We start from the raw sequence: 21,357 nt of genomic DNA on the forward strand, positions 1-21,357 counted from the left end.
AATATACCTTCTGAGCTTGGTTTTGGAATGTTTTTATTGCTAAATGCAGAATGGATCAGGCCACACGGAGGCATAGTTCTTTTCTTAGGCATAAGAACAACACTATAAAAGAGTCTGGGTAATATTAAAACTTACTATTAGAAACATTCAAGTTTGCTCTATTAAACTGTTAATGGTGCTTTAAAAATATTATGATATGATTTTATATCTTAAAATCTAAATCTTCAAGTAAAAATACGTTCTTTTCTCACAAAAATTTTAATGCCCATTTTTGCCTGTGAAAGACAGCATTGGAGGGTGGTTTTGTGCTGGAGGGCGTGGGCTTAAGTTCTACTCGGTAGGCTGGGCGTTATCTGTCACTTCTTATCTCTCTGAAGCTTTGTGTGGGTCTGGGGAGAGTCACTGAGGCTGCATGGGTCTCATTTCAGTTGGTGGAAGTGGGTATCCACCGAGGGGATGAATAGCTCAATGAGACGGTGCCTGTGGAAGGCCTTTGTCACCAGTGTCAAGGGATTCTTACTAAAGGCAAAGATTTTTTTTTTAAGTGATGTCTCCACGGTGTCCCGGATGCTCATGCCCCTTACATAAAGTTGGAGAGTGTTTGCCTATGCACAGCCTCCTATATGCTTTAAATTATATCTCAATTACTTATACCCCATGAATGTGGAGAGTCAACTGTATTATGCCATAAACCAGGTTTTGGCTCAATTTTTTTTTTTTTAAGTACATGCCTTAGGAATCACAGTATAGTTCAAAATTCTAGTCCTTAATGCCTTGTGGCTTTAGGTAAGATGTGGAATATTTCTGTATCTTGACAATCTCGTCTTCTTTCATACCAGAGTGTGAGCTAAAACATATAATGATGGAGGCGGGTCTTCTATCAATCTGTTGATTTCATTGGTTAATTAATAAAGAAAACTGCTTGGCCTAATAGGTTAGAAAATAGGTGGGTGGAGTAGACAGAACAGGAAGAAGGAAGTGAGGTAGAAGGCTCAGTCAGATGCCACGCCTCTCCTAAGTTAGGCAGACTGCTGTGCCTTTCCTCAGAGAGAGAGATGCGATGGAGCCAGCCACCAGGTCAGACATGCTTAATCTTTCCCGGTAAGACACCACTCACGGTGTTACACAGATTATTCGATATGGGTTAGTCAAGATGTGAGTAAGAGGCTGAAAATAATGGGCCAGGCAGTATTTAAAAGAATACAATTTGTGTGTTGTTATTTCGGGGCAGAAGCTAGCCGGTGGTTGGGAGCCGGGCGGCGGGAAGCCGGCCCGCAGCTCCCCACTACAATATAAAGTCCCTAAACCTGCTCTGGATTGTGGGAGTGTGTGGAACCACAGTCTGAGATCCTCCTAAGAAGTGCTTGGGCTGCTAATACAATCGATTGTCAATGCCTGGGAAATGCCTTCTTTCTGAAGTTGCTCAGGGTAGACAATGGGTCTTGAGGGAAGGTAAATTTGGTCCTTTTTGTACACAGACAGAAAGTCCCAGCATATCTGGAAGTTGGCAAGGTGGTTTGTTTGGTTTCTCATTCTGAAGCGCTCACTTGCTCAGTTTGCGTCTAGGTTCACACAGCTAATAATTGCTGTGTGTTCGGTGAGACCCTGTTGTCCTCTGGTGGTATTTGCCACTGCACACAGAAGAGGCAGGAAGGAAGCAGAAAGTAAAGTTCAGCACTGAGCAGGCCTTGGACGGAGTACGAATTGGTCCAGTTGACTGTGTACCCCAGTAGCGTACAGTCTTGTTCTACACAGAGTGCAGACCAGATGAACTCTACTGAATTTGAACACGTGGACCCAGCACACACATGCTACGGTGGCCTTGTTCCCCCTCTGAGAGCACCCCCTTTCTTCCATGGTGTGTGTTGCCTGTATGCAGAACTGGGGTGAGTTCCTGCCTTAAGGGATGAGGCTCTGAAGTCTAAGAACTTGTCATGATCTTTCCGACTGCCCTATAGCGTCACGGAGAGGTCCACGACCTTGAGCCTTGAGTGGGAGTCGGGCTGGAGTTTCCTGTTTATAGTTTAGGTTAACACTTGGGATGGCTCTCCCCAGAATGGAACTCCACGTTCCAAAACATGAGTCTCCCAGAAAGTTTGTCACAAAAGGTCACCCTCCTCTATTAACAACATCCTAAATAATCATTGGAACAACACATCCCCCTCCCCCCAGCTAATGTAGCTGCATTTGAAAACATAGACTCTCCTGGGCATGAAGAGCTCTCTGCGCTATGATGAAAGGAGTAATCCCTCCTGGAGGAATATCCTGCCTGTCAGGAGCAGAGTGGTTGCCCACAAGGCAGGAGCTGCAGGCCAGGGAGTTTCTTCCACTTCCAAAAGTCACAGGGAAAATGCCCCCAGTCCAGTGACGGGCCTCGAAGCCCAGTCACCTCCAGCCCCATCAGTGAAGCTAACTTTGAAATCTTGACACAGGCCTTGGTGTTTATATTAGCTTTTGGATGTCAGTTCCCTTGGCTTCTGGAAGCTGACTCTGTTGAAAATTATGTTTTTCTTTGAAGGACAAAGGCCTTATTGTATGTACACGTCCTGGAGTGTAATGAGCTCTTAAGTTTTTTTTCTTCTTTTTTTGAATGTTAGGTGATGGGTGGGACTAACCCAAGTCTTTGAAATAAGAATTTCACAGATCTGTAAAACAAATGGCAATTTAGAGTTTCGTGTAGGTAACCTAATAAGAGAAAATGAGAGCGGGGACGAGTGTCACCTTTACTGGCCATAGCGTGTTCCCCCAATGCATTGCTTTGATGGAATTCCCATGATATGCCTCTGGGGGGACCTGCAACATGAGTGACCTTCCTCTGGGGCTGCTTCAATGGAGAGAGTAATACAGGGGCTCAGGACTGTGGTGACCGTCACATGCTATCCCACAGGAGCTCAGGATTATTGCTAACATTACATTCTAACCTATACAAGCACTCATTTCCAAAACAGCTCTTGTATTCTTGGTCAAATAAGTAGATTTGGCTAGATGGTTCCCTGTGGCTGCTTGTGTTATAAGCACATATTGGGCATTATAATTAGGTCCAGTGGTCATCACTTGGCCTCTCTGATCCAGTTGCTGGCTTTTGGGTGCTGAGGGCGACCACAGAAGGCTGTTTCCAGGAGGAACCTTCTCAACCATGCAAAGGAGTCACAGAAACCAGAATACCCGAAGCTGCTCCTCCATTTCTTTGAACCTCACTGAGAGGTCACTACTAGCATCTTTATCTGGACTATATTTTTGAAAAGAGTTTGAAGCCTGCTTTCTGGGGTTCCTTTGGGGTTTAATCTGTGAATTACAGAATTAACATTTTGACCTCATAAAACCCTTCCTGACGTATTCATTCTTCCCCATGTTTGTTCTATAAAGCATCTTGGTGAAAAATACTAGGACATTTGCTTTCTGTTTTATTTCCCAAATTAACTGCCTTTTGTACCGAGATATGAAACTCAGTCTCTCTTGGTTTATAATGTAGATCAGGAAGCTGGCTGGGGCTCAAAGCTTCTGCCCCTGCTACAGCCCCCTGCCTGGTATATCCCTCCATTTCCCTAGAGCAGTGCTTCTCAACCTTCCCAATGCTGTGACCCTTTAGTACAGTTCCCCATGCTGTGCTGACCCCAACCATAAAGTTATTTCATTGCTACATCATAACTGTAATGTTGCTACTGTTATGAATTGTAATGCAAATATTTGATATGTAGGATATCTGATATGCGTCCCCTAATGGGGATGCAACTCAAAGGTTGAGAACCATTGCCCTAAAGGCTTCCGAGCCCAGCCCACATGGTCTCTCCTGCTTTTTGCATTCCTAGTGTAAACGCAGAAGCATGGAGTCATTCACGGAAGCAGTCCAGTGTGGTCTCAAGGGACACTGCTTTTGTGAATGAGAAGACATGGAAGATTAGGCAGACATTCTTCTACTTGGGAGCTGCTGTATCAGAACAGTTGGGATCTGCTGTGGGCTGAGTTTATGTCCTTGTGGGGAATCGGGCCTCTCAAGTTTGAGTCCTGGCTATTTCCTGTTTCCAGGTCCATGTGAAACAGTGATTCTGGTGTCTAATGGGAGCGGACATAGTCTGTTGTAGCCCTGTTAGCACATAGGTGTGCACTAGTGTGAGCTAATGATGGTGATTCAGGCGAGATCCTAATCTATGGGAGACTGCTGGCTGGCAGAAAAGGAGCAAGCCTTGCCTTCCTTGTGCGGCTCCTTTGTCTTGGGCTGCTTCAGAGGGTCAGTCCCTGTCCTCTGCTTTAGAGGGTCAGTCGCTTTCCTCTGCTGGGGTTTTGCACATCTAGTGGACCAGCTGTGTGTTGATTCCTTTTCCTCCTTAGGCACAGGATAATATTTGGGATTTTTATTAAAGTGCCATCCCCCTATTTCATGAGCAAAGACATATTTAAAAAATTATATTTGGATTCTCATTTGTTCAGTCTAGAAATGCAGAGCTTCCAAATCTTGCTGTTATGAGATTTTTGATATTTGTCTCGTGCTGTCTGATACAAACAGCAATTTCATTCAACCTAATATACATTTTGAAGATCTTTTAGCATTAGGAAAAAGAATTTATTTTTACTCTTTTAATCGTGTGTGTGTGTGTGGTGTGATGGTGCATGCCAGTGCATGTGTCTTCACAGGCCAGGGGCATCTGATGCCACTGGGGCTGGGTTGCAGGTGGCTGCATGCTGCTCTAGGGGGACCTCTAGTTCTCTACAAGAGCACTCCGTGTTCCTAGCCACGACGTCACCCGACATCACCTCCAGCTCCAACCCTGGGATTTTTTTCAATGCAGATATTTATCCTGACAGTGTGCTTGAGTTCAGATTGAATTTTGACTAGGTTCATAAACTAAAAACAAATGTGAAGATGCAATAAACTATTTCTCAGTCCGTGATACGGTAAGCTCGGTCTCTGAACCTCCTGTTCCATATTTATGCTCCTTACATGCTCCAGGCCCATCTGAGGGCGGCAGGGCAGTGGGGAGGGGCAGGCGGAAGTGTTCTCAGCTCTGTGATAACAATACATGCTCCAGCCTCTGCAGGGCATATGGGAATTGCATTGCAAGACTGTAACACGAGGATGATCGATGGCTGCCCATTGAACTCGCTGCATATTTATTGAACATTTATGTTAATAATGCCCCAAGGCTCTGCAAGATTGAAGAAACAGTTTTTACATGAACAAAAAGGATTAAATTATGTTGGAGAAAGTTTTGAACTTAGGTATCTTTGGTTGTTTTTGAGTTCTTTGAAAGTTGATTAACGTTCAAGTCAGAGATGCCAAGTCTGGCTGTCATATTTAATTATCTAGAACGAACTATGCCTCTTTGCCTGATAAGATGTTATGTATTTCTGAATGTGTGTACAGGTGCAGGCAGTGTAATACTTTAGTTTGCACGCTGTTATTCACGTGGACAGAATGAACGTGCTAATGTATGATGGGACCAGTAATTGTTTATGTATTTGGGGCCCCGAGAAACGTATTTTGAACACCAGAGATAACTGACCGTGGTCTGGTCACTGGTAGCTCTTGCCCCTTCTTCCTCACACACTCCAGTTTTGACACCCTGTCATACCTCATGGTTGTAGGTCATTAGCAAGTCCACGGTGAGAACGCTGCCTTCACTGCTCAGTTCTCCCACTCGGCTCAAGCAGCAGGGCCTCTTTCATTTTGATGTGCAGAGACATCACTGAGGACTGCTTAAGAAAACACTTGCCATCCCTTACTCAAGACACCAAAGAGTATGTCGTTCGAATAAGCACACCTCGCGTTTTTTAATGTAGGGGCTAATGAAAACAAAATTCTTTCCAGCGGGAGCTTAATGGGAAGGAAAAGATGTAAATGTAAACATAAACTTTTATGTTCGTATTTAAGTCATGCTCAGGTACAATTTGAGACAGCTACTATTAAATAGCTTCTTAATAGACTATTAATTATATCACGTCACTTCTGCAAGGCTTTCCCCACATTTATCTTGTATGTTAATTGTTATTGTTATTGAAGAATTCATTCTCTTTTCCATATCGTCTCCATCAAACCTCTGGTTTTGCACTTGGAATTAACCACTTGTTCTCCAGAGCCTGGATACAGAAAGCTTTTGTCAGAACTCTCACTCCCGTTTCCTCTGCAGTTGTGAGTTACATAGCTAATTGCCTCCTTTGCTGGATAACACTCTCGGGCAGGATAAGAATAGCGTCTATTTCCCATGAGCCCCGGAGCCTGCAGAATAATGGCCTTGTGAATTCGAAACTTTGAGAGTCAACACTGTGCTTGCAATCCAGGGAAGGTCTGAGCTGAAGTTTTCTCAAAGCCACCTTGTGATCTAGAACAGGATTTCTCTAAAAACTGACTTCATAGTTCAGGTCACTACGGCACATGAAAGCAAATCACACTGCAGCCATCAAAATCTGGGAGTCCGGTTCAAGGGCTGGAATCCTGTTCCCATCCTGAGCAGACTACTTTCCCAACCACAAGGGCTGAGTAGATGCCCAGGGGCTCAGTGAGAGGGGGCCACCAAACTGATTCATTAGGGAGTGTATCTTTAGCAGTCTCCTGGATTAGTTAGGTAGAACCCTCCCTGGCGCCTTTGGGTGGGACAGACTGGCCCATTGGGCCGACGCCAGCCTTTTCATGTGCCGGGTTCCCACGGGGATGCTCTGTTTCCTGTGGTCTCTTCGTGATGGTCAGCAGCTGCACGATGAAGCTGGTGTGAAGTCTGTTTGTTGCTTCTTCAGCATGAGGAAGCTAGATGTAGCAAACTTGATCAAACACCCAGGGTTTTATGACTGTCTGCTGGGATCAGGCTGGACCTGGAAGTCTGGGAGACAAGTCCCAAGGGGTGGAGGGTCAGGTGAGGCACAGGTTAGAGACCCTCCCTACCACACCCCCTGACACCCTCGGAGCAGTCACAGAGGCCGCTCCCTTCTACTGACAGTTCTTTCTGGATGCAACAAAGACCTTCTTGACTACAGCAGAGCTACCTGAGCAATTTTTGCTCTTATTCTCTCTCCCCTGCCTTTCTTCCTCCTGTCTGCACTCTCGTTCCTTTGCTCAGGTTGAGTGTGGAATCAAGCTGACGGGCTGGTTCGGATGCAAATCACTGTCACTTAAATTCTGGCTATATCAATAATGTTTACGAGTAAATTTAATGATAATTTGGAAAATTTTAAAATACTCTGACATCCTATCGCTTTCGCGTCCCCCCCCTTGTCAGCTCCATCGTTATTAGTCTTCTCTGTGCTCTTTCCTTTCTCTGCTGTGAGCTCAGCATTTCCATGGCATCGCCATTCCCCTAATTTTTATGTATTTCTTTTCAAGTCTCAATTTTAGTTCTTAGTTGTAGCCAGCAAACTGAAAGGTACACAAGGCATCAGAGATGGTGTATGTTCTTGTCAACAACATGGCGGTGGGACACTGGTGAGGACAGAGTGTGCTGTCTGGAGCTCACTGTCCTTGGCCATGGACGATCCGGGAAGGGCCAGCACTCACTACTGAGGAGTAAAGAGAAATGGCTGGGTGGAGTTGATGGGCTAGCTCAGGAACGAGTCAAGAGGCCAGGTGGGGCCTCGGGACACATGGTTCACTAATGACAGTGTGCTGATAGAATTCAGCCTAGCAAACAGAAAAGTCTGGAGAAACTTTACCAGCCTTCCAGAATGTGGGAAGGGGAAGATCATGTTGAAAGGGTAGAGGAGAACTGATCCCAAAATTGCAACATATCTCTAGTTTAGCCTCTCCTCAGCTCTGCCTCTCGCTGGCTTCTAGAATGAGTCCCAAGTTGCTTGTGGGGTCTTGGCTCCCTGCTTCCTGGCTGAGGTTGATTGAGAGCACGGGCTTTTTCTTGGAGCGCTGGCTCTGTTACAGCTGAGTATCATGGTTCTAGTTTTGAGTCATATATCTTGGGATCAGAAATTGAAAGCAGGGCTTGACTGTGGTCTCTGTAAGTTGTAGCGTTTTGCCTTCAGGGCTTTGTAAAGCTGAGAAGAGAAATTTACACTGCAAAATTTTCCCTCTCAACACTTTCCATTATTCCTGTATGCCCAGTACTCTCTCAGAACCTGTATCGTTTTAAATACCCGCTTGGCCTTCTGGTGAGTCTGAGCTCTCTTGTTTGGGGATATTAATTGGTAAACTTTCCCTTGGTATTCTCAGTACACCTGGCCAATCAGAAGATCCCTAAATTCAAATCTGGTCCCTCACAACAGACAGATGCTGGGGTGGGGTGATTACATTAGGGAACAGGTGTGACTTGTAGTTGTCAAGACAGTCTGATGGATGTTTGGCTTCGATCTTGGTATCTAGGTATTTGGGGTGGCGGTAGGTGGTTGGCAGGTTGGGGATAGATGGTAGGCGGTCTGTGGCCCAATCAGTGGTCACAGATAATAGTAAATGCACGCACAGGCACACACACACGCACACACACACGTGTGTGTGTGTGCGTGTGTGTGTGTGTGTCTGTGTGCCTAAGAACCCAATGTGCACTGAACTTCCTTAGCCCCTGGGAGGTTGGTTAGGCTTCTGTTTATTTGACTTGCCTTTTTCTTTCTTTCTTTCTTTTTTTTTTTTTTAAAAAATGGATTATTATCTTCTTAAACCATCTTGGCAAGACTCAGCCAAGATGTGTGTTTCATTCTCTGTACTACATTATACATGCCTATGATTGAAAATGCTCTTGGTTCACATACTTATGGTCTCAGTCTTCTCACTCTCAAATCCTGAATCATCAACCTAAATGCTCACTCAGCATCTCCACATGGATGGCTCACAGCATCTCAACTCGAAACGATCTATAAGGAGGTCATGTTTCAATCCTCCCCCAAGCCTGGGTCACCCAGGTGTTAATGTTCACTACTGTGCTTGTCTTCTCAGCCCAGCAGCCACTTGGTCCGTATCGCTGGATTCCATTCTATTGCATCCCATGGCAAAAGGCAAGCCTTCAAAGTCTATTGGGCTGGCAAGACGGCTCAGTGAGTAAAGGCACTGCTGTCAAAGCACCTGAGTTTAACTCCTGGAGCCCATGTGGTAGGAAGAAAGAGCTGACTCTCAAAAGTTGTCCTTTGACAACGTATTTGTACATCTGCACGTGTGCTCGTGCGCATACACAAATAAATATTTAAGTTTAACAAAATGGGTTCTGAGAGATGACTCAGCAGTTGAAGAGTACTTGCTGCTCTTGCAGAGGACTTGGTTTGGTTCCCAGCAGCTACGTGATGGGTTACAACCATCTGTAACTCTAGTCACAGGGGAATCTAACACCCTATTCTAGCCTTAACATGTGTCAGGCATACATGCAGTGCAGGCACATGCAGGCAACACACACACATTTTTAAAAACTCATATATATATATATATATATATATATATATATATATATATATATATATCTGTCTGTAGTCTTATGCATTTGGGCTCAGGATGTCATCTTTAATTCATCCTTTTTTTTTTTAAGTAGTCCAGCTATATCCTTATTTCCTCATTTAGCCTGCATGATCCCCTGTTCAGGGTATTTTTGCACTTGTACTGTTCTGTATCTGAAACAAATGTATCCTGTATACTGACTTGATCTCATTTCTTTGCTGAGGTCTCTGAACAAATATTCCCATTAGAGGGTCATTTAAAAATCACTCTTCTCTGTAGTGACACTGATGTCATTTTTTCCTCTGTCCTGATTTATTTTCTTCAGAGCCCACTCCACTAACTACTGTATCACATAAATGCTTGTTCCCATAAGTCTTCCCTGCTAGAATGTCAGCTACATGAGGGCTTATTGTCTCACAAACCCACAGTGTCTAACTTAGTGAACTCAGTTTGTCCATATCTATTTGATAAATAAGTTTGTGCCATTTATATTTAATGCTCATGATCTAGTAATTTGATCTAATTAATCCTCTCCCCTAATAATAGATTGAAAGTAGCTTGCCTTTCTACTGTAAACTCTGAGGCTTTTCCATCAGCTGCCTTTCTACTGTAAACTCTGAGGCTTTTCCATCAGGATTACTAGTTCTCCCAGATCACATGACCTTGTGATCATGCTGGATGCTGGGAAAGTGGTAGAAAGGCACTGAAAGTTGAGATGTTATTCTAACAATCCTGGGGCTAGGTAATATAATAAGAAAAAAAACTGCAGATGATTCCAGTCAAAGATGGCTCAGTTATAAATTTTTTCTTTTATTATGTTTTCTACTTTACAAAAGCAGCATATGTCCAGTAGAAACCACATTTCATATCTTGAATTTGGATATTTTCCTAAGCTAGTGATATATGATAAGTAACTTTTTGGAGCAATAATCTGTAGTTTTCATTCACTTTCAAGATAACAAGAGAGCAGGGAGAAGCCAACTCTGTCCATTGTACTATATCTCATAATATCATGGATGCTTTAAGTGCATTTTTTATTTGGAGTATTTATTCAGGCATAATTTCATGGAAAACCAAAGGACATCCTTTAAAAATGGATTTCAAAAGTTCATGCTACTGATCATAATTGTTGATTCTGAAATGTTAAAGTCTGCTTTGCTTGTATTTTATATTTTACTTAAAATTTGTTATAGATGTGTATACTACTAAAGTAGGCTAATTATTGTAATTTCAACAAGAAAACCATTGGTTGCCTAGAATGAGCTAGTCTTCCTTTTCCATGTATCTGTAAAGCAAGCTGTTAGACCACAGGTGCTTCTGAGCCACTTTGCTGCTCCTTTGTTGGAGTGGGCTGGAGTGCAGGCCTGGAGGAGGATTTATTTGTGGGTTGTGAGTCCCAAAGGACTGACATACGTAGGTCACATTTTGTATCAATGAGATAAGTGTATAACAGAACAGTTTAAAGGCTCATTCAATGGCCCACAAAGTATCTAAAGAACCGAGATGCCTGGGGTGATCTCAGAGGTTTGGATGGTAGAATTTGTTGTCATGTCTGTTCCTCCATGATGGGTGAGCAGCGCTGCTGACCACTTCTGTTGCAACACCAGAGATGCTTTTGCTGCGTTCTTGCTCCGCCCCATCTCTCTTGGATTGTAAGCTCTTCTAGGGCAGAAGATGTATCTGATTCATATTTTCTGTTCCCAGCAAAACCTGGCAAAAAGCCTGGCTCACAGCAGGGCCTCAAAATATTTGTTAAATAGACTCATGGCTTTCTTTTTCTTTAGTCAGATAGGGTGAATTACGCAGTGAGAGCATTTAATCTACAGGCACACTTGCTTATAGCCAAAGCATCACAGTTCTAAAGGCCGATTGTTTTCTACTGATGATTTTGTCTATAGATTCATCAGTGTTGAGAAGCTGCCTTAAGAGGAAGGCTTTGTCAAGAGTAATGGTTGGAAATAATAACCAGGGCTATTTTTTTTTAAAATGAGGTACACGAGAATCCCCTTAGCAATAAGTTTGCATTAAGGATGCTTTACGGATATCCAGTCTTTTCCATGTGTTCATAACACCTTTAATCTCAACAATGGATTGTGTGCTAATTTGGCTCTTATTGATGGTTTAAAGAGTTTGCAAATGGAAACTAGTAGATTAACATTACATTCGAAGCCTGTGAAATACGCCTGTGGTTTCTCTTGTTCTTCCTGACATCTGCGTGTACCCCTGGGAAAGCTTTAGTGGAGAGAACGCGCTGCTAATGGCCTTCATGGATGAGTCAGAGCAACTCCAGCTCAGAATGGCCTGCATATGGGGAGGCTGTCTGAGGCTGGGGTTTTCTGGACTTTGAGACACTTGTGCCCTCTCGCTCTTCTGCCTGGTGTTACTCAGACTGACCACATACCCTCTGAGGTAGTGCCAACTCTGTACAGCCTGGGGCCAGGGAACTTCCTAGCATCTGATGTACCACATTGCCCTTACAATGGCATAGAGTCGGGATTTGAGAGTCTCGGCCACAACCAACTGGGCCTTCTGTCTCACAGGGACCTTTGAAAGGCTCAGTGATTGCTGGTGGTCAGGGTCAATTGTGCAGATGTCTTTAAAAGTGTCTCACTGGTGACCAGAAAGTTACTTTGTCAAAATGACAGATGGGCTGCAGCAGCTCCTCCACCCTGCCATTTCCCGGGGATGTCAGCATTGTTTACTTGTCAAGACCAGGTTTGCAGCTCCGGCGGTGCTCAGGCTCTCCCTGGGCAATCATCGAAAACTCTTCCGTTTCATCTGCTCTGTGGCTGGCTATTGACCCACAGGGATGGGGACATTTGGGGACTTAGGTTCAGTATGAATTGTGTATCTGTGAAGGAGACAGGTGCTGACATCAAGGGGCTCAACCCTCCAGGGGGTAACTTTGCCAACCATTTCTAAGATGTTTTGTTTCCATGTTTTAAACATATTTTCTTCTTTAACAACAACTTATGTACATAATTGAAAGGGATCCATTGAATTCATGGTCTTTTTATACCAGAGAACCCAGATTCTGGTATTATATGGAAAGGGGCCTGTAAAGCACTGTGGTCACTCTCATCTTTACTGACACATTTTCTGATTTCCTATGGAGTTGCTTTATTGCAATTGCTTGAGACTGTGATATAATTATGTCATTTCCTTCTTTCAAATCTGCTCATGTATGCTCTCAACTCTCTTTCAAATTTATGGCCTCTTTTGTTCACTAATTGTTGATATATATATATATATATATATGTTGATATATATATACATATATACATATATATATATATATTTATATTACATCTCCATCAATCCATAAATACTCTGTTAGGTCCGTATAATATTAGTTGCCTGTCTGTTTCCAGCCTGATCACTTGGCATTGGATAAGCAGTTCCTGTGCCCCTCCCCTGAGAAGGCGGTTTCTCCTGCTCTCAGCATTCCTTGGATGCCGTGGTTCTTCTCGTAGGGCTGGGGCTCCATGGGCTTTCCCCTTTCCACTTGAACACGTCTGTTGTTGTTCTTGTCTAGGCAGCCATGCTGGTGAGCCTTTATAGGTTGAGGTTCTGGCATTGCCAGGAGGCAAAATCTCACAGCAAGCTGTTTGATCCACTGGCTCTTCCAGTCTTTTTGCACTTCAAAGTCTTTGCCCTCCTTGCCCATCTCCTCCATACCCCTTTAGCCCTGACAGAGACTGTTTCGTCACCCAAACATTAGGAAGGCAGGCCAGTGCCCTGAGTCCTAGATCCTGCTGATTGGTAGAACCAGATCACCCAATACGGCCCATCATCTCCTCTGTGAGAGAAATCCCGGAAAAGGCAGAAGACTGCGTGGGATTTCGCAGCCCGTGTCTCTCCTGTTTCCTCCTGGGGCAGGGGAAGAAGCCAATTCATTATCCACCATGTGCTGAAGGGTGCCCAGCAGTGTAAAATAATCAGCAGTGTTAGGAGAGGCCCCAGGGCCACTCGTGCATGAAGCCACACTCCTCCGCAGGGTCCACTCCCCTTGCCCCTGGTTTGCACGTTCTTCCCAAGTTGGGAGTCTTCTGGGAGCTTTCTCAGCCCCCAACATCACCCACTTTCTTTCATCTCCCAGTTGTCAGAGTCCCTTTGGCACGGGGAGATTTGAACATTTGGCCAAAATCAGTGAAGGATGCCCATGTTTTCCCCCTTTCTTCATGTGCTTGGTTCCTATCCACTGTGGAAGAGGGCACAGCGTGATTTTTAGTTTTGCAGTCTTCTTTGAGTGTGGTAGCAGAGTAGTGATCGTGACAGGACTTATGGTCACAGTCCAGTACCGCTTTCTAGCCGGTCTGTTTCGGTTTGTGAACGTGAGGCTGCCGGGGACCTTCGCTTACACGACCTACCGACGTACCGTATAATAAAAGACAGCCTCTGTTACTTTCTTTGGGCTACTATTTTTATTTGGTGGTTATTTCTTTTGTGTTCTGCCATCTCTAATGTTTTGGTTCTATTTCAAAATATGATTAAACAGAATGAGGAGCTGCTTGACACTGCCCTGTTTCAAATCACATCTGCACTTGAGCAGTCCGGACGTTGTAATAGCCCATGTTCCTTTGTTCTATGAGTTCCTTGAAAAGGAAAAACTGAAAGCCAGATCCTGAACCCTTCAACCAGACTAGGACCCCAAACAATCCTTCCAAAAAACTAGAGCCTGTTTTTTTTTTTTTTTAAAAAAAAAAAATTGAAATGTTCGGGAACTTGAACGTAAAAAGAGCCTCCTTATTAATCCCCCGTTGCTTCTGCTGGCACGTGTCATATTTTCAAGGTAGAGTATGGGGAGAGCACTGTCATTCCGTGATGTATGAGGGCCATATATCATCAGCGCACCGTCTTTGTAGAGGATGTGGGTACTAAAAGACATGATTCTGGCCAGACAGAACAGCAGGGTCCTTACTCCTTTCTCTCACCCCCCTGCCTTTTTTCTTTAATCTCCTTCTGTTTTGTGTTGCAGAGAAGTGAATTTCTTCATGGGATATGACTTGTTGCAAAATAAACGGGGGCCCCAGTGGGCTTCATAAACTCTTTTAAATGGTCTGGCTTCAAGGGCAGCTTTGTCCTGAGTTTGTGCTGTGAGCTGGGCCGGAGGAGGCCTCGGTTGCCAGTTTCCAGGTCTCTGGGGTAAACTCACTGAGCCTAGACAGGGAAGAAAGAACAACACTCCCAGATGTCGTACAATGGATTGCACGATGTTCTTACAAGACATTTTAACACAAAGTCTCCAGAATTATGGCTCTGGGAAAGGACGCCCTCAAGTACGAACTGAGGAAGAAATGGACTCGAAAGGGTTGAAGTCCAGGTTCTGATCCATCTTGCAAATGATGTTGACCAGGCACTTAGAAGCTGGGCCTTGTTTTTAAGTTGGAGATTTAATCTGTCTTTCCTAAAATTCAGATTTTTTTTTTGCTTGTGTGTTCAAATAAAACACCCAGGTTTATAATGGTCTGAGAGTGGGGAATGTCTGATGGAGGCAAATATTTAAATTCTTAGCTGCTCGGAAAGATAGCACATCTAAGCCTCGAGACCAAGCTGTGAGTTGTAGTGGTCAGGTCATGCTTCGCTGGCAGAGACTTTTGCGTGTTAGCCTCTGCCCTGGATCACTGTGCAAACTTGGTGGATTATTTTTACTGCTATGTGCTCCAGGTTTCTCCCTCAGAAAGCTGAAGGAGCACCAATGGCTTCCGAAGGCTTGTTGCAAGGCTCAAGGGGGCAAACATACTATGGGTGTTGAGTTCAGTCTGGACTCTAGATTTTCTAGACATGTAGGGTCCTGTCATAAGTCATAGGTCAGTTTCTTGCCTGGAAACTTTGTGCCACTAACGATTTGACTAGAGATAGGCGGGGACTGGTTGTGACTTTGGTTACTGAAGGAGTTTGCAAAAGCGGTGCAGGTTAGGGGTGGAGAAAAATCTGGAAATGCTACTTTCTGATACAAATGGGAAGCCCAAAGTATAAGGTGTAAGGGCCACAGTCACCCTTCCTTCTGTTTCCTGACTGAGTTTGGTTCAGCTCACGTGCAGGGAAGTCCTGGAGAACCATATTGTTTGTTCAGGCCCTTTCAATTTCTGTTTCTCAACTTTCGGGATGGTCTTGCTAGTTTCGTACTGAACTGAGGCATGACCCAAAGTCTTCTATTTGTGCACAATTTGTGGCAGGCAATCTACCTTTTACTTTTTTCTTCCAGCTCTTTCTATATAAGAGTTATGGAGAAGTCAGTTTTACTATCAGTAATGAAGAAGCAAGTGAAAATACAATTAAAATAATAAATCATGAGTCAGATTTAGTATTGCCATTGGCAATCAGTGGGCTCTATCAGCACACCATGCCTACCCTTGGAAATCATTATGATTTCCAAGATGCCGAGAGCAGTTATTGCCTGGAGGAGATAGGCTAAAGTAGGTATAAGCTAGCATTAGCTCATCTCGGGTGCTGCTCATGTTCCCTTACAAAGCATCTCTTGCCCACAGGTTCCACAGAAGGAGCTATCATTTCCAATCATTCAAGCAGCCTATTTTCTTTGGGTCTTTGGGTACCACTGAAACCCTTATTTCTTCAATCCTTGTCTATATCTCTGCATTCAAGAACCTCTGAGGCCCAGCATGAGGTGTGAGGTCTCCGTTCTTTCCAAGTCCGGGCCAAATGCTTTCGATGTTGTCTTACACCAGCACAGGCTTGGGACTTTATCTCTCTGACCCAGGTGGCTTGTCTGACTGGAAAACTCCCAAAGTAGCTTGACTACATGTTAATCTATTTCTAAAACCCCCAGGTTGTGCTGGAGCTAACCTAATTCTAGTATGACATACCTATAAATTTTAGTGCTGTGTCTTAGCAACTAACCTTCCTGCCTGGACTCTTAATCCAGGCCTGGGAATCATACCGGGTTCTGAACTAAACTGCCTGGCAGTTCTTTGAGGGGCCCGAGACACTTCTGCTCACTGTGGACTATTCCTCCCCCTGGAAAGCTTAAGATCCCTGTGAGGATTAATGAACTAATGTCTGCTCAGTTCTTCAGAGGAAAGGTGCTATGTAAACACCAAGTATTATTCTTCTGTTTATGGGAAGTAGTATAATATTGCCTCCGAGAAACTGGGCCTTATGCTTAAAAGTACCATAACATCCCCTCTGGCTCTTTGGGGGTTTGGATTGAGTTAGAATGGGGTACTTCAAGGAAAAGTTGAGCCATTTAACTTCATGCATGGAGAGACTAGAAATTCTGGTGAGAATATACTCCCTGAAGTTGGATCCGTTTCGCCTGGTCTCCCTTCCTTGGAAAGCTCAACACACAACATCCATATTCCTGAGAGCAAATTCCTGTCTGAGCAGTTTTGAGACAGGCTATATGAAACACTATTGTGTGTGCTGGAGGAATCTGGTTAAGGGTCGGGGAGTCCCTTAATTTCCAAGGTGTTGACTCCACGTCGAATTCTTCCTGTTTCTTGAGCTAGGAAGCCTGCGGCCTGCACTTATCCCAGCTGCACAGGATGGAGTGGAGTGAGCTATGGCGGAATCTGCTCATCTCCCAGCGTTGCCAGCATGCTGCTGGGTAGTGTTTCTTTCCCTCTATCAGCTGATGACAGAAGGGAACGGCCCATTGGCCATGAACTCGCTTCTACTCCCTTGGGTGTTTGCATCTGGGTGGGGGATTTTTTTAAGGCCTTTCTATAGGTTCTGTCCCCAAGTTAGGTTATCACAATGAAATAGCAGAGGGCAGTGTGTGTATATGTAGGAGGGAGAGGTAGGCCAGGAAGGAAAGACTCCTAACTTAGGAGAGAGCCCCCTCTGGCTGCTTACTGTCTCTCACAGTACTCTTTGGCCCGTGTGCTCTATTGACATATTGGGCAGTGTTCATTTGGGCAGAAAAGAAGAGAATCCTAACTTGTAGCCTTCCTCGTCTTCTGAAAAAGGATCTGCCTGGTTGAATTTGCCTATTTGCTGAGGGCCGCCTGTTTGCCTTGGGGCACACCTTGCTTCCACAGGGGCCAGAACGGAAGGAAACCGAGACCAGAAGAGACTTGCGCAGCCTGCCTCATCTCTAGTGTGTATGGAGGACCATCGGCGCATCAGCCGTACTGCAGGACACTTGGGTTTCTGTGTCATGATTTAATAAGTGTCTGTCAGCAGATGGCTTACGCTCACCACTGTCACCGTATTAGCTGCTGCGTTTCTGTCCCCACATTATTGCCATTAGTTTTTATTTTTTAGCGTAGATTTAAAAAACAGTTAATAGTTTCTGCATTCTATCATGGGATTGACTCTGGAAAAAGTTTTGGAAGAAATATCTTCAAAGACATTTGTGGAAATATTCAAGGGCAGCTCCGTGACGTTTTTCTCTTGTAATGCACGGCAGCAGCTAGAAAGACTTCCCATTGGTGCCCGCTGTCTTTAGCTCTCCTTAGCACACTCTCAGATAGGAGCCTGTTCTGCAAGCAGGCTCAAGGCTGGCGCTCCGTGCTGCCATCTGGCGGCAAGCGTGAGACTTAGCAAGCTGCCTGTTGTCATCCTGTCTGAACTTGGCTGAGGTTGGAGCTGTGGTTTGGCTGGTGTCCTTATGGAGTTTTCTTGCCAGACATGTAAATTTTTTCTTCTTTTTTACTCTCTATAACCCCCTTTTGCTTTTTTGCATGTTGACAACTTGTTAATGGTGCATCCCAAGGCTATAATATATATATATCATATATATATGTGTGTGTGTATGTATATATATATGTGTGTGTATGTATGTATATATATGTGTGTGTGTGTGTGTGTGTCTACACATATTTGTGGATGTTAAGGTGTCTATCCCTTTTTTATAAAAGGAGACATGACAGGTGCAGGCCTTACTCCCCAACTGGATGACCCTAGAAATAGCAAACACAGAAACACGATGAGAAAACCAAGAGCTGTGGATTTGTGCTCTTACACGTTGATTGGGTCATGTTCTGACCTTTTTCTTGTGTGAATGTGGCATCTTGACGATTATTTCTGTTTGCTTAGAATGGGCAATTTTCCAGCCCCACCTGGAATTTGTGGAAAACAGAGGGTGTCAGTCTTTCTTTCAGAGGTGTGAAGGCCTTGATATCTGATTGGACCTCCATTTCTCTTCACCTCCAAGCAGCTGGTGCCTGGAGTGTCCCATGACTCCGAGGCAGGTCCTTGGAGTGATTCTGCTCAAGGCAGAGGCTCACTTCACACATGGAAAGTTGTGAGAAGGACCCAGGCAGGGACGCTGTTTTCTTCTGTTCTGTTTCCTGAACACCCAAGGAGGAACCGAAGTGTCTGTGATTACACAGTGGCTGCACATCCAGGCAGAGCCCTCTCAGTGTTCCAGGTCTCTCACTGTGTCTGCTGACCCTGGCCATGTGGCTGACCCTTCTTTACCTGTAAAATCAGGTTGAGGTGAAGTTTTGTGTAGAAGAATGCACTTACGGTTCTTACATAGCTCAGAGTCCAAAGAGAGCAGAGAACGTGCCTGTAAGTGTGAATCAATAGCTCAAAGCGTTTGCTGAATTAAAACGTGAGCCTCTAGCCTTAGCTCTGGTTTGTAGTGGGGGTGAGACCTCCTGAAAGTGGGGCTTGTGTATGCCACACCTCCACTCCCCTCCAGAACCACTGGCTCCAGGATATGGGATTTTGTGTCTTGTCCAAGTCCAGGAAGCCGGGCAGTGTTAATTACCTGTGTCTGAACTTCCCATGTAGTTGTTAGAATCAATTAAGGGGATGAGGAAGCAGCTTCTCAAAAGTGGTCTTGCAGCTTTATTATTTCGTTTTCCTCGAGGGCCTGGTATTCTAAGTTCATCTTCACATCCACACCAACCAGCTTCTGATCAGACTCCAGAAAAATAATCTGATCTGGCAGCTCCAACCTGACCCCTGACAGGACAGAGAAAATTCTAAGGGTCAACAGAAGGGAAATTTTATATCCCTAAACATATACCTAAAGTTCAGGGATGAGTGTGTGTGTGTGTGTGTTGTTTGTGTGTGTCTGTCTTTGTATACATATATTTTTTAAAATCCAGACGTGACTGTACAAATTATTTGCCTGGGATATCACACATGGTGCACTACAATTACAAGCTATTTATTATGAATCTTGGAATCCTGCTATGGGTTTTAACTGTCTCCCAAGTTTCCAGTTTTGCTAGAAGCACTTAAGAGTGCACGCCTTCTTACAGTTCTCAGATTGCTTCTCCCCATCCCTCTGACTGTCCCATGAGTTTGAGCTCTGCCTGACATGCCTCCTTCTAGAGAGGACACGGTCTTAGGGGAACCTTTTCTAGGCATGGCCGGCTTTGCTGCACTGTTACACACTGTGAGACAGAAACCCTGCTTGTGATAGTCACAGTTCTCCTGGGGTGAGGGAGTTTGTGCTAAAATAGGATCCTTGCTTTGCAAAAGAAGCCACAGCCAGCATGTCAAGCTGTGTGCACATAAGCACAGGTCTGATAGTTAATCTCATTGCCTTCAATGGGAATTGCCTAAAACTTAAAAAAAATAGCTCTCTCAAGTTTTCATTGTGATTCCAACTATGTTGGGTTTGGAATTTAAGAACAGTTATAGAAACAAAACTGAGAACTGTGCTGGAGTTACTGTTGAAGCCATCATCAGTGGGAAGGAAAGAATGAAGCTGGGGTAGGAGGGCTCGAAGCCAGAGCACCTGGCCGGTTGTCTCCTCAGCCCAGACAGCTCCCTCATCTGCCTGGTCTTCACTGGGGACAAGGACATTCTCACAGCTGTGCTTCAGTGTCTGGGCGGGCCATCTTGTATTATTCAGATCTGTGCTGCAGTAGGTGGAAGGCAGAGCCATCCTTTGTTAGGAATGCCTCGGCGCGGTGGGCGTGCTCTGGGGTACAGTTAAGGGAGACTGCTGTGCCGCAGATCAGAATGAATGAATGAATGAATGAATGAATGAATGAATGCTGTCAGCCCTGGGTGTAATTATCATACAGTAGACAGTGGGAGCATCAAGGAAAAGAAGAACAAGCACTGGGGTCGGGAAGGAGCCAGGGAAAGAGAAAAACAGGGAGGGAGAGAGACCAGACATTGTCTTGCACAGGTAACACAGCCTCCCATCCTTCACGGGCAATCAAAAAAAGAAAAGAAAAACAAGCAAACAAAAAACCAAAACAAACCCAGCAACAACAGCCCTTTCAGGATGGAGTCCAGGTGTGTGCTCTTTCTCTGGGTATGTCCACCAGACTTGGGACAGCCTTGGAGATATTAACAGTGGCCATAGCAGGCCTCAGGGGTCTAGCAAAGCAACAGGGCAGGAGAGCAGCAGGACTTACAGAGAAAGAAAACTGTTAATCCCCCTGCTCCCTCTCACCCGCTGCAGTGGCTGCAATGGAGATTTGAAGGCGTAGGGTTCTGTGACTCCTCGGAGGGTACAATCATTTGAAGAAGGATGACAATCTGGACGGGTTTCAGTAAGACCCTGGGAGTGTCTTGTCTACTCTAGAGCATAAAAGAAATTTGGGAGCGACATGAAGAGGGCACATTTTCTCTTAAACTGCCCAGAGTCTGCACTTGGTAGATGAGCTTGGGTTGGCCCTCAGATTCTAATGTGCACACGTGTGCACACCTCATACCCTCACACACTGACAGGCACACTCACCAAGGTCCTAGACCAGACCTGGGAGACTGTCCTTCCACTCCTGAAGTATACTGAGAACACATGACTCATCTTAGGGTCACTGGAGTATGTTCTCCTGGTCTCTTCTGAAGAGAGCGGTAGGCTTGCTCCAAGCTGAGCAGAGCTAGGACTATGGTTCCCCATAGTCACACTTCGGAAAATGAAGATTCTAAGTAGCCACAGCTTCAACTCAGGCTCACGCATGGGTGGCCACACATTTGGGACTTCAGAGGGATCCTCCCTGGGGCCACGGAAGCTGCTTCAGAAGTGGAAAGCCAACTACCCTCACTGAGCAGTGCTTTGGTTTTCTTATCTGTAAAATGGACCTCACAGGATTCAAATCACAGTGGGAGCCACAGTTACAGCCTTT

General features: G+C 44.8%; 1 protein-coding gene across 1 annotated transcript in view; it reads left to right on the forward strand.

Annotated features, from left to right (window-relative positions):
• Nucleotides 1–21,357, forward strand: part of Bmper (BMP binding endothelial regulator) — a 252,979-nt gene that overhangs the window by 9,267 nt on the left and 222,355 nt on the right. The window lies entirely within an intron of this gene.

This window comes from Arvicola amphibius, chromosome 3 (genome assembly GCF_903992535.2).
Source record: "Arvicola amphibius chromosome 3, mArvAmp1.2, whole genome shotgun sequence".
NCBI lineage: Eukaryota > Metazoa > Chordata > Mammalia > Rodentia > Cricetidae > Arvicola > Arvicola amphibius.